This window comes from Pinus tabuliformis, chromosome 1_2 (genome assembly GCF_031772625.1).
Source record: "Pinus tabuliformis cultivar Carrire ecotype Pingquan chromosome 1_2, CPIR1, whole genome shotgun sequence".
Lineage (NCBI taxonomy): Eukaryota > Viridiplantae > Streptophyta > Pinopsida > Pinales > Pinaceae > Pinus > Pinus tabuliformis.
The window spans coordinates 1,227,490,164-1,227,504,500 of record NC_142298.1 but is presented as its reverse complement, the minus strand read 5'-3'; the positions used below and the strand labels follow the sequence as shown (position 1 = coordinate 1,227,504,500).

General features: G+C 37.1%; 1 pseudogene; it reads left to right on the top strand.

Annotated features, from left to right (window-relative positions):
• The first annotated feature begins 2,795 nt into the window (after positions 1-2,795).
• Positions 2,796-3,954, top strand: LOC149210677 (uncharacterized; annotated as a pseudogene).
• The last annotated feature ends 10,383 nt before the right edge of the window (positions 3,955-14,337 follow it).

The window sequence follows — 14,337 nt, the reverse complement described above, 5'->3', positions numbered from 1 at the left end:
GGAAGGATGCTGCTTTACATCTGATCAGATTTCACATGCATATTCGCAAGTTGAAGGTTAATTTTCCTGAAGATTGCTTGATGAAGATATTCCTGGCCACTCTGGAAGGTGAAGCCCAATCTTGGTATGAAAATTTTCCGCCTGCTTGTATTTACTATTTAAAGGACTTTCATGCCATGTTCATTGAAAGGTATAAAGAATCTTATCAATCATTAAATTTAGTTCAGGACTGTTGCAAGCATGCTTATAATTCAATTGAAAGCCTTGAGAAATATTATGAGGATGATAATTTCATGGATGATGAGATCATGGAAGCCTTGTATGAAAATCCGTTTCAGTAGCACACAGAAGTCTTAGAGGAAACTTTGCAGGAGGATCAAAATCAGCAGGTTGAAGATTTCCATATGGCTGAAAATGATGAAAGAAGAAGTTTTATTTTAGATATGGTTGAAATAAAAGAGGAGACGCAGGAAAATGATGTTCCAATCTCAGAAAATGTTGATGATAAATAAGATCGAGAGACAGATTGTGATGAGGAAAAACATGTTGTTCCAGATCTCATAGAAGAGAATTGCATTGTTGAGGCTGCCTCAAATGAAAAAAAAGAGTTACAGACCTAACTGCCCTTGTCTCACCAGCACTAGATCTTCATGAGTAGGTAGTTCATTTCCTCTGTGAACCACAAGGTGAGATCTTTGTTCAAGTAAGTGAAACAGTTTCTCTGGATGAATTTATGGTAGATGATAGAAATGTTAGTGTTGGATTTCAAGAATCATCTGAAGTTGCTTTTCTCATGACTGATGACTGTAATGAGAATCTGGCTGTCATATCATGTCAAGATGATCAGAAATATATTCATACTATAGCCGATCAGACCATGCAGGATGCCATTTCAGATTTTTCTTCCTATGTTTCATGTTTTGAAATGTTCTTTGAAGAGGAAATTTGCTCATCCACTTGTTCATAATTTTTTGAGGACCAGGAACATACTCTTATTGAAGTACAGTGGGAAGAAAGATCAGAATCAAAGGAGAAAGATACCTTGCTCTTTCAGCAGGAGGAAAGACTTCATGTTTTTCATGATCCACTTGAAAATCTATTGCAGTCAGTAGTGAAGGTGATTATTGCAATATTCGGTGATGAAGGAGATCATGATCAATTAGCTTTTTGGATGCCCAGTTACAAGTATCTACTGTTGACCCAGAGATCTGATCAGCAAAATCAATCAAGAAGGCATCTGCTTGATTGGTTACATTGGCATTTTGATATAGTTTGATTATATATTGTTTTGTAAGAAACACAGGTGGTCATCTACTGCCACCAAGCTTTAAGTTTTAAGTCCAGGTCTTAGTCATTTTGAGTTAGTTTGTTAAAGGCAAGCTTTTTCAGTCATTTCAGCAGTTATTTCAGTTTAAAGTTGAGTTAGTTTTAGTCAAAGTCTAGTGCTGTTTGTCGAAATAATGACTCCATAGCCCAATGGACGAAGGCACTGACTAGCTCTCATAGAGATCTGCCATTCTTGGCACCTCCAAGAAGCTACCATCCCCATTGGAGCCAATGTTAGAGTCGGTCTTTACATCCCTCCGTCAGAGATCAGTTCTCTTATTGCATTTCATTTTAGGTGTCTCATTCTGTCATTCATCTGCATTCCACTAGGGGCATGCCATAATCTGACGGAAGGGTCTTGTCATTTATTACCCCTCATGCCTTGCCCTGTTGGCTCTGGTCTGTTCATCAAAGTCAGTTTTAAAGTCATGTACAGTCTTGTTTGGTCTCATGGTCAGCCAGAGGCATTTCAGTCAGTAAGACTAGGGTTAGTTGATTTGGTCTTCAACAATGTCAAATAACGCCCACAGGCCATGAGGATGTCTCCAATAAGTCTTCATTTCAGAATATCCATTATCAATAAGGCTCGAGAATGATTCTTCTTCAAAACAGAGTTTTGAAGAAGAAATCGTCAAATTTGTTTTTGTAGTGAATATGTAATTTTTTAAAGCTCAAACATGCAATGTTTCAGGCATAGCCCTGGTCATCTTCTGCCAAGATCGCATGCCAAACACCCCTGCAAAATTGACAAAGAGGGTCATCGTCAGTTCAAAAAATCAAGTGGAAATAAGCAAAACAGAGTTGTATTAAAATGTGAAAAGTGCCGCGTATAAAGCGAAAGAGAGAGGGAGAAAGCACTTGAAGCTATTAAGAGCAGTATCTGGGAACAAAGAAGCCTAAGAAACGTGTTATCAAGCCAAGTGAAAAGTTTCGATTTTCATTTGATTGGGAGAATACTAAAGATACTTCACAGGATATGAATTCCTTGTACCAAAATCCTCATGATGCACAACTGTTGTTTTGTCGGGAGTTTCGAGCTGGGGTGAATCGTAGGAAGCAAAACAAAGCTTGCAGCAAAGAACAGAGTTTGTAACTAAAGGCATTTTCAAGCATTACAAAAATGAGTTTGGAAAATTTAAAATTGGAAATCTTCATGTAAAAATCATGTCCCCAAGTGTGTTCGGGGTGAGCAAGGTCGAAATTGTGTTGAAATAGAGCGGCGCGGTGCATAGGAAGAAGGCTCGGCACACTCACTAGGCACGGTGCACTGGGAGTGCGTGTGGCGCACAGAGCCCCCAGCCAAAAATTTTATCTCCACTGCTCAATTTTTCAAACAACTTCAAATTTTTTGATCCAAATAAATGTGTGAATGCGTTTTCCACTACTGTTGACTTCGGTTTGGTGTTGTCTGGAAAGAGGCATTGAATTTCTCGTATCAATGACTCATTACTTCAGGTAATGGAGAAAAAATGCACGTAGATACCAGTTGCTTTCGTGATGGAAACAACCTGTACATGGAAGTATCAAAAGGCGACCTTGGGCCTTCTGTGGCACGCCACAAGCTACAGAAAGCTCACGAATTCTATGAAAAAGTCCTTGGTGTCAGTGGCACTGAGGAGGACAAAGCTTCACGTTATAAAAACTTGGTTGCCTTAAATTGGTTATGAGGGGAAAACCGAATGGATATATCATCAAGGAAAAAATTGCAGGGAAACAGAAACAAGGACCAGGTTCTGCATTATGTGTTGCAAGATCCGGGATGACCAGATGCCTAGAGTTTTATTTCAATGCTTTAGATGATGGACGCCTGGCAGTGAAAGAACAACAGTGGTTAACTCAGATTGAAGACACAATTTCCAAAATCGTTTAGTGGTCTTCTGATCAGCTTTACGGTGATTGCTGCACAAGTTTTGAACCCCTCCTCAGAGTTCTCTGCGAGACCGTGGCAAGCTCTAAAACAGAGTGGGTAGGGAGGAGAAGAATGGGTGCTATGCTTTATAAAATCCATGCACAGTTCATAGGGGCGTCGAATCCCTGACGAATACAGAATTATCTGACAGGGATGGTTACAAGAAATGTTTGAACGCAATGCGTGACTGTTATGGACTCCTTGAATGAGCTGAAACCCTTGTAGGTGTTGCTTCCATGGGTAAGGAAGTGGTGAAACATGTAGTATATTTGAAAACAGAGGTTTTCAAATACCAAACGTTGTTTGAAACAATCCAGGCGCGCATTCAAGTGGAAGAGCTCCTCGAGAAGGTAATGTGTAGCGATATGGACATAATCTGGTAAGCTATAGATTATTTCAAGGTTTCCTTTCATATTGTATAAGAAAAGCATTTGGAGAACGAGGCTATTGCACTGAACAAACTTGGGAAATCATATTCCTTTGTTCTGAAAATGGAGAAGAAAGCCCATCCCTACCACTTTCAGAGCATCAATATTGCACTTGCCATTATGTCTACACGGATTGTAAGTTCTGAATGGTACATATACTCTTTTGAAGCTGTGAGAAAACACCAAGACAAAGTATTTGAGCAGGAGGCCCCTTCATTGTTTGTATCAGTGACTAATCAGGTGATTGAAAAAAAAAATGCGTTGGTAATCAAACAATGGTGTTACAAGTAATTTCTTCAAACTGAAGACACGTGTTGAGCTTAGCAAATTGTAGCTGGGTGCGTTCATTATAGGCAAAATTTTAGTGGAAAACCATATTTATTGAAAAATTAGTTTTTGTTCAAAAGGCCAGCGTAACGTGAAAAGTCACCACAACAGAAAGATAGGAACTGATGGTCTATTTTTGAGTGCAGTTGCAATTCAAATGGTCTACGCTCCAGATTCTATCTTTTAATTGGTCATCAACAAACAAAATGTAACGCTGCTCCTTTTTAGAGCAGACTTTTCCTATTCTCATGATTTTAGGTGAAACTGTCCCTATTCTCATCGATCTGTTTTCCCATTCCTGAGTCTATTTATTCTATGAAAAATTATGTGTAAGGGGTTGGGGGAGAATTTTGAGGAAAACGTGTGGGAGGAAAAAACCCAGCACTATCACTGTACAATTTTGATAGAGGATTAATTAAATGGTGCAGCTCTGATTTATAAGATTCTTGTGGTATGAATTTAGCATGTGTTTCTTCTTTTATGTCTCATATGTATTTTTTATGTTTCGCCATTCATTCATGATCGTTTCCAGCTGAATACTTTTAAGTGAGAAAGGTAGAATTTAGTCATTTCTCTGCCTTGAGGAAGTGTTTAGACTTTATGTGTTTTCTTCTTCCTGGAAAGGATTCATACATTAATGCCCTTTTCAGCTTTCTTAAACAGTCTTTTCACCCCATTTAAATTCAATTTGATTGCTAAACCCTCATGCCTATCTCGCCTTATGAAATATCCTGTGCCTTTGGTTAAATCTCTGCTCATGCTATCCTTGTCCCATACAGCCTAGAAACTCAGTCATTTATTGAATTAACTCCTTCATATCTGTTTACTAGCCTAAAATCATTATCAGTTTTGCATTTGGGTCATCTTAGGCTCTATTGGATATCTTTTGCCGAGATAGACCCGGAGAGATCCCTCTCCTGTCCTCATAGGGCTAGCTACAAGGCTAAGCTTGGTTTGATGTTACCTTGAATTTTTGTTTCCTTCAGCCTAAGGTAGATTCGAGCCTAACATCTCCATCAAAAACTCAGAGCACAAGGGGTAGCCAAGCAATTCAAGTAGGACTGTTGTCAACTGCAAGTTTTGGCAGCCGAGTCCCTAAAGTTTAGGAGGACTATTGGTGTCCTCAATTTGTATAAATAAGAAGGCTTAGGGCCTCATTCCATTTAGTCATTTTTTAGTCATTTTTTAGTAAGTTTTTAGTCAGATTGTAGTCAGATGTTAGTTCAATTTTAGTCAGTAGGTTAGCTCTGCATTTCAGCACATTTTCGAGCTTTTTCTTGTAGACAGGTTTTGGGATGTAACTATTATTTCTTGATCAATAGAGATGAATCCAGATTTGCACCAGCTCTAATCTTTCTTAGGAGGTTGTAGCTCTTGGGGTTGGGCCCAACCCAAGTGCTCAGTACCTCCTTTGTGTACTTTTATGTGTCTTTGCTGCATTCATAAAATAATTTCTGCTATTTAGATTAAAATCTTGCTTTGTTACTTAGGTCATTTTTGATGATTGAAATAGATTTTCATGTTCAGGTTGATTTGATAGATTGGTAATAGAAAAGATCTTTGAAAAATTCCATCAAGCAACCCTTGATCTCACCTCTCCCTCCTCGTGACCATGAGCTGAGACCAAGGTGTCCTTACTGCCACAAAAACGTTGTTGTTTCTTCTTCATGCAATTGCTAGTGTTAGATTCTCAATTGTAAAATTTGATACCATTTTTGATTACATGTGTAGATTTGTTCTTGCTTAGTTTTCATTATCTTACATGATTTCCTACCAATAAAGTTCTGTTCATCATGATTGTTGGGTTTCTAAGTCAAATTAGGTCAAGATAGCTCGATCTTTGGTTTGCATAGTCTTTGTTTGATTAGTTTTGAGAAATAGTGTGCAGAGCATCTATGATACATCCCTACCTACCCTTACTCCATCATGCAACCTATTCCAACCCCTCACTCAAGATTTATTCCCTCCATTTGCCACACTTTCCCAAATAACCCTAATTTCTACGTTCTTGTGCAAAATCGCTTTCTTATCCTTTGAACCAATCCATCCATCACCTTCATGTTTGGTCTTCATTAATAGATTCCTAGACCCTCTAACACCCTCATCCAACCATCATTTCCTTTTTCCCACCATTTTTCCTCCTCCAAACCTTCAAAAATCCTCTTTCGGATCTTCATGTAGAACATCCTGAAGAACCCCTGCAGACTTCCTGTAGAAGATCACGTGAGCAGTTTCTCGAGATTTGATCACTGTGAAACTCTTTGGAAGGGTGATAGGGACCCCTTAGGCCCTCTTCTCACCTTTCCAACCTCTTGCAAGTGCCCACTCCATTTCCTTTCGCCAATAAACCCCTGCACAATAAAAAACAGTTAAAGCACATGCATAATAATTCTGACAACTTACTCAAAAATACAAAAAGATGATTTTTTCCAGATTTTATGTCAGAAGTAGCTTAGTCACTTTCATTTCACATTCCAAGAGTCAATGGCATCCATTTCCACCGCTTTCATCTATTTTCTTGCATCAGTAGGGCTAGTCAGTAAAACTAGGGTTTGCTGAGGTTTGCATTTCCTTTCAGCTTTCTGCTCCTTTCTGCAGATAAATTAGCCTCTTTTGAGTTATCTTTCGTCCATCATAGTTAAAAGCTTCTTCTGAGAGCTCAGAGAAGTTGGCTTAATCTCCTAGTGGACTTGTGCCAGCTGATCAAGTGACAGCCTGTGGTAAGAGCCAGTACTTGTGCATATAGCACCATCGCTTCCAAGTTTGTTACGAACTACTGGGTTGATAAAATTAAAGAAGGGTGTCCCAGGAGTTGCAGCATCATTGCTGCAATAATAGAGCCCACCAGTTACCTTCAAATCCTCCATGTATTCAAGAGAACAATCAGCAAAAAGAGGAAGATTTAAAGGTCATGGTAGAAGAAGACATAAAGAATGATCAAGATAAGAAATCAAACCAAGGGCATGAAAGTTATATTGAGTTTTGGTTAAAGACAGTCATTAAATTGTAGCAACACTCTTTTCTTCAACTGTGCTCGATATCATTAAAGTCAAATCATTTGATATCTCAAATTAAGGTACATGTCAAAGCATACATTTCAAACCTACACATTAGGTTGTCTATCATCTTGATGTGCACATGGCTCCATTGGAGTTATTATTATACTTGAAAGTTATTTTGTTTTTCAAGTAGAGTAGGGTAGAAAAAAATAAAAAATAAAAATAAAAAATCTCAGGTGAAAACCTCCTTTGAGGCGCCTGAGATTGGCTCATTGATTGAAAACCTCCATGAGGCGGTCAATGGGTTGGAAAAAAGAGAAAAATAGAGAAAAAGAAAAGATCCTAGGTGAAAACCTCCTTTGAGGCGCCTAGGCAGACCTACTAGTTGAAAACCTCATTGAGGCGGCTAGTAGGTCTAAAAGAAGAAAAAAAGGAAAAAATAAAAAACCTTTGCTCCATGTATCTCTTTGATGAATGTAGGTGCTCTCCAAAATCTGAAAGCAACAAAAACAAGTTGGTACCAAAAGAAAAAATTGGTCAAGCCTAGTCAAAAGAAGTCAAATTTTGACTTTCTCCTCATTTTCTCAAATTCTGCAACAAGTCAAAGGCCATGCCAATCCATCACCCTCATTTATTTCCAACATCCAATCATCATTCTCAAGCTTTTCACATTCAATTTGCTTGTTGTTGTAAAAAACTACAGGAATGCTCTATTTTACTACAAGAAAGAGAAATACATAGATCAGAAAACTATTTTCGCCGTATCTTGCAAACCATGCATCCATTTTCTAGTCTCTTTCAGGGGGAGATGCATATGGATGATGGTAACATGCTCAAGTGATTTCAACAAATTCTAGTGTACAATTTTTGAGAAATCGACCTCCTTCACCTAAATCTATTTTTGAATTTGCTCGATATTCATGCATCCATTTAAAATGTTGTTTCCTAAGGAGATGCATATGGATGATGGTAACATGCCCAAGAAATTTCAACAAATTCTAGTGCACGGTTTCTAAGAAATTGGCCTCCATCACCTTCATCCATTTTTATTTTTTCTCATGATTTGTGCATCCATTGGCCAAGATTTGTTTATGGGCAGGTACATAATGATGATGGAAACATGCTCAGAAATTTTCAAATCAATCCATTCTACCATTTGGGAGATATGGACAAAACAAGTCTGCTACAAGAGGTTGTCTTGGTTGTCTTTAAAAAGAAAATTGAAGAAAAAGGGAGAAAAGAACATAAAAAGGGCATACCATCTGTCTACCTCACCTAACACTCCATGACAACACCTTCCACTCATTCCAATACCTGTTCACCCGCACAACAAAGGAAGGATGCAAAATAATTTAGGAAATAGGTAGCTACAAGACATCTTGTAGTTTTTTTGTAGGAAATCCTGTAGCAGCCTATTCTGAAAAAAAACAAACGGAAACTCTAGACCTAATCTTCAGCACAATGATTGAGAGAGAAGAAGCATGACTACAAGCAAAAGGAAACTCCTACAAAGCTCAGCAGCAACAGTGGAAGCCAACACCTACAAATCAACAAGAAGACAACCCATCAACAAAATAAGATCAACAAAAAAAGTAAAAGGCAGTCAAGAAGATGTACCTAAGTCATGTGCAACACAACAACATCAAATCAGTAGCAACATGCGTGTCTCTCCAACAACCATCATGTAGGTAGAGGTATGCAACATACTTGACCTCTTCTCTTGAGCATATTATAGTTAGAAATTTGTTGTCAATGCATGAGAGCTGAGGCTTTATAAGGTAAGGATGAGTCAACAGCCTTCACCACCTTCAACTAGTTAATTTCAATTCACTCATTCACTCATGCAATGTGAAAAAGTCAAATTAGGAAGGGTGATGATTTCAAGGAATGGGGACAATAGTTAAAAGAAGAAATTTCTGCATAGGCCAAGTCACCACAACACTCCAAGCCCTCTATCCACTTCATATTCACTATCTATCCATCATTAACCCACCCCATTTCATAATTCTAAGAACAAACCCTACACTTTATCTCACCCTCAAATTTTCTCGAAAAAAAAACAAGCAGAGCATCCTCTCAATTTTCACAAACCTACACTACTCCCTCTGAGCTCTAGCATCATCTTCCAAGCCCTCTACATAGTTTCTCATCACTCCCATATAGTTAGAAGACCCTGAAAGAAGATGGAATGACTGCTATAGGAAGGCAGAATGCTGTTGCAAGAAGGAAGAAAGGAACAAATTGTGCTAAAACCCAAAATTGCAATGCCGAAGAGGGACCTAATCAAAATAGAGAACTCCAGGGACATTAGGCAATCACCTAGGCCACAAAATAGAAGAAGAAGGCAACAAAAGCAAAGAAGGCATTCACCATCAAAATAGAACTCAAACTACAGTGATAAAGAGTGACTTTCGAAGAGGTCTCTAATCTCTTTCTAGATTTTGTCCAAGGCCTAAAATATGTTATAGAAATGGGAGAAAGGCATGGAATTCAATTTGAGGGCCTACTCTAGGCACAAACTATCATTTATGCTCAAAGTGAGTTTCCTCTAGTTTTAACAGGGTTTCCTGTAGTTTTGATAGCAATTACTACAGGATGCCCTAGTTCTCATCTAAAGGAATTTTGAACATTTCAAAGGTGTCCAAATGGTGGAACAAGGTAGCAGAAGGTCGATGAAGATGCAAAATACCTTGCCAAACTAAAAAATATTCAAGAACCCATCTTGAATAAGGGGAAGAAGGTAAGCTAATGGTCTCAAGAAACAATGATTTTTATATGCACAAATAGATTTTTGGGTTTGTCCTTACAGAACTTTCAACCAATATTATTAAGAGAAAGGACTAAGGAATGTACAAGAGAGAGGCCACCAGGGCCATGAATGAGGCACAATGAGGTCCCTAAGTTTCTTAGAGGATGAGCAACACTTTCACCAGGAGGGTATGATGGGCCTCTAAATTAGACGTAAATTAAGGCTTGTGCCTCTAAATTAAACATAAATTAAGGCCCATCGAACCATCCTTCAGCACATTAAACCTCTATTTTTGCATTATATAATGTATTTTTAACTTTAATATGTTCATTAAGAAGGTTTATGAATAACTGCATATTTGTGCCTAATATTATTTATTTTTGTGGAATATTATGAGAATATTGGGCAGATTATGAAGATTTGGAGGAGGAGATAATTTAGGGACTTTCTACCTACTACAGGAGTATCATAATTTAATAATAAATCAATAAGATATTATGGAATTATGGCATAGATTGTGGAACTCCAATGATTGAGAAAATCTAGGAATGTGTTCCCTGCCATTTAATGCAGATTCCTAGTATTGGGAACCAGATCCACTAATCAAGGGATTTTGGTGGGGAAAGCTTCCTTCTTTCATGGGGAATGATTCCTAATAATTTTTTATAATTACCAAGTCGAATTTGTGTCTAGGGGGGAGATTTTATTAGTCTTCTTATGGAGAGAACTCGTATTTTTTCAGCTCCACTGTATTTTCTTGAAGGGATGCAATTATATTGATGAAAATAATGAAGATTGGTGTCATGTTCAGCTTCTAAATCTTGTTCTCCTCCATAGGTCTCTGATTTTCCTTGGGCTTGGCCATCCCAGGAGCCTCAGATCCCTTTTGTATCATTTTATTTTCTTCTTGTCACTTCTTATTCACATGCATCTCTTGTTCTTGTTTCTTTCTATTTCTGCATTTAGTATTAATGATTTCTTGTTGTAGTATTGGGTTAAATGGTTAATGTAAGTTATTTTGTAGGATCAAAAGCATTCTTTCATCCTTGGAAAGGGTTTTGAAGATCATAGTAATCATTGAGCTACTTGGATTAGTTTTCTTATTCCCAAATCTAGATTTCTGAAGCTCCTTTGTGGAAAAGAACAATAAATTTCTATTATTTTTTATAGCATGCTAACAAGCTTCAATTGAGTTGGTTCAACTTGCATTAGATCACAAAAATATTCTATTTAATAACAAAAATTACCCCATCTCATTTTCACTTGATTAGGTTAGGCATTTTATAGACTTACTAGCTCACTAGTTCTCGAATCTCTGGATTTTAGACTAGTAATATCCGCTATTTTTCTAGCATGGGTTAATTGTCTTTAAGTTTCTTAGGATAAGTTGCAATTTTAATTTCTAATCTTTTATATTTCGTACTAGTTTCAAAGCAATTTTGTATTGATTTCAAGCACTTCCATTCATTCACCTAGCCATTAGATCGTAACAGTTATGTTTTCTTCCATTTAATAAATCTTCCCTATGCATAGATGAATTTGTGTATAGATACAGACAAGAATGTGTGTTTGTGCAAGATATTCTACATTACAAGGAGACCTCATCTCATTCACCTCATCCACCCATGTCACCAAAATCCACCAAAATTTCAATCTGAATTCTTGTTTTATAAGAAAAAATTTCCATTTCCATTGAGCCAATCCAACCATCTTGAAGCCCTTACTTGAGTTCTGGGTAGTGTCCACCACCTCCATACCTTATTCTTCCATTATCCACCTTACCCAAGCTTTAATCCACCTTCTAGACCACTTCCTAACCTTCCGGCATGTCCCTGTAGTAAAATAGGGGATCATGTAGGAGAACTAGTACATCCTTTAGGAAATCTTGTAACAACCTATTTTGAGTTCGAATTGATAAAAATCATCACTGAGGCTAGGATTAGGCCCCTACTTGACCTCCATGCCATCAATCCATTGTAACCCTCTTCATCCTTACCTGTCTCCCATGCCAAAGAATGCCAGATCACTTATTTCACCACTTCTCAAAGGACATTGAGGACATTTTTCAGCACATTACAGTAGCGAGATAAATAACACTGCATATTCAGCACAACAGTTTTAGAACAGAACGTAGTGAAACAGTAGGACAAAAAGACACATCTACCAACAAGACAACAATATGTTTAGGCCTAGTCACTACCAGAACACCCAAAATCAGTGCCAGAACATAGGCGACTGATATTTTTAAACAGTTTAGTCTATTTGTGATAAAACATTGAATTTTGTTTCAAGATATTTCTTTTAGACATTTGTATTAAATATTGATATTTTAAATCAAGATTTTTTTTTGTAAATAAGTTATAAATACTTCATCATTTGAGGTAATAGATGTTGGTTTTTTGATAGGAGAGCACTATTGTATATTGATGAAGCATCAACAGATTTACCAATAATACAAAAATCTCTTTCATATGATTCTTGTGTCAAGTTGTTGGTGAAGTGCCTCTATCATCTTATGTTTTTATATTTCTATGTTTATTGCACATATTTGTTTGTTAATATTGTTGGGTGTGGAACCTGATTATCTTCTGTATTCAAAGGTTTCATCCGCATGTATACCCCAAGAAGATTGTACACCTCCACACGAGTGGGTACGGGGGAACTTGTCGCCCCTGCGAGGGTCCAGGGGGGGGCTAATCCCCCCTGGCTGGGGGGTCTGGGGGCCAGCGGTCCCCCGACGGGGGTTCGGAGGCAGTGCCCCCGAAGCTAAAAACAGATGTAAAATTGCCTTGTAAAAGTCTAGTAATTTCTAGTCAATATGGGCCATTCATTTGGTGGATGATCTGGCGGTAGAAGTTATGTTTAATTTAAGGTTTTTTTCCCTAGAATGGAACCCCTCACTATATATGAGGGAATTGTATTGTGCCTATGTAGATCTATATTCTGAGTGAGGAGGAGAGATGAGATTGAGAGCGAAGAGGGAGTTACAGTGGATCTATTGTAGGTTGTATCTCTTCAGTTTGCTGGATAATATAAAAAGAAGGATTGGTTGTTTCTCCGTGGATGTATCCCAAACTAGGTGAACCACATATATCTATGTCTCTCTTGTTATATGCGTTTTCTGTGTTTATATTTCTGCAATATTTTATGTGTTCCATTGCTCCATAATATATAATTTTCTAACAAATATGAATTATTCAATAGATAAGTAAAGGACATTTTTTTTTTAAATCTACACTCTTCTTCTAGCTACAAATAATTTCAATGTTTTCTTCTAATCTTTAAATATAAAATTCAGGTAACAATGCTCTATACCTAAATTGAATCTTAATTTGTTCTTCCTTCCCCATCTCATAAACTAAAGGAATCCATTCAGCTTGCCTACCCTACCCTGTGAGATCTATCTATAGACACTGAAGTTGATCCTACTTTATGTAACAAACTCCATAGCCCAATGGTAATCTAGTTATCAACCAACCATTGAAATACAAATCAAACCTTAAACTTCATAACTAGCCTAATATTCAATATAGCAAAGTTAAATCTTACAAAGAGATCCCTCTTTGAAGTTGGCAGGCTAGATCCCAACTTCCAAAGTAGTTTTATAGTTACCTTTGCGATTTTCTTCTGCAACCTTGGAAAATTATAGAGTGGTAACATAATACCAAATCAATGTTGAATCACCATAAACATGTCATACTCATTCACAATCACTCATCAATATATCAATCCATACATTGTTAGTCATCATAGAGACAAGGTTTTGTCACTACAAACCATGGTCAGATTTACTTCAGAATTTATACATGATTTTTTTGAAGAAAATAGGTGTATACACGCACTACCTCTATAGAATACCTACATATGGATCTCAAATCACTGAATACTGAAATCTCTATCAAAATGAATCACTGTGGAAGTCATTCAATATTGAATCTCAACAAATACATTAATATTGACTCACTAAAAACCCAATCATAATGCAACATCATAACTGATTAATATACCAACCCAAAATTTAATCAACCTAATCAACACTACCATACAAAGATCAGTGTGATCAAGACATCATCGACAGACAACATGAAATAGAAAAAAACTCGTCAAATGTTATCATCAAGCAACACTACAAACCCTAGTATATATACTCGACTTCGATAAGACAGATTAGTGTATGTACGTGTTATCATGCACAAGACCCCCGTATGTATTTAAAGACATTGAGTAAATTTTCACAGAATTTATATGTGATACTTCCAAACCAAATATGTCTATATATACAACTACCCTGAAACAAACATCCATACAGATATGAAACCTTTCGCTACAAATACACTTCACATTTTGCAAACTTCATTGTCACAAATTCATACCACAACATCATTATAACCACAGATCTGTCATTGTTAGCTACTTAGACATTTTCAATAAGTAAATCAATAAATCATATTTCAACATATCTTCATATCTCAGTCATCTCCTTGTGTTATCACCACAAAATTGATCATCTAGACTAATTTACTAGATATATCGAAGTACACCATGTAAAGCCAATTTTATCATAGTAAAATTGCTTTCACTGTGAGAAATTACTTAATA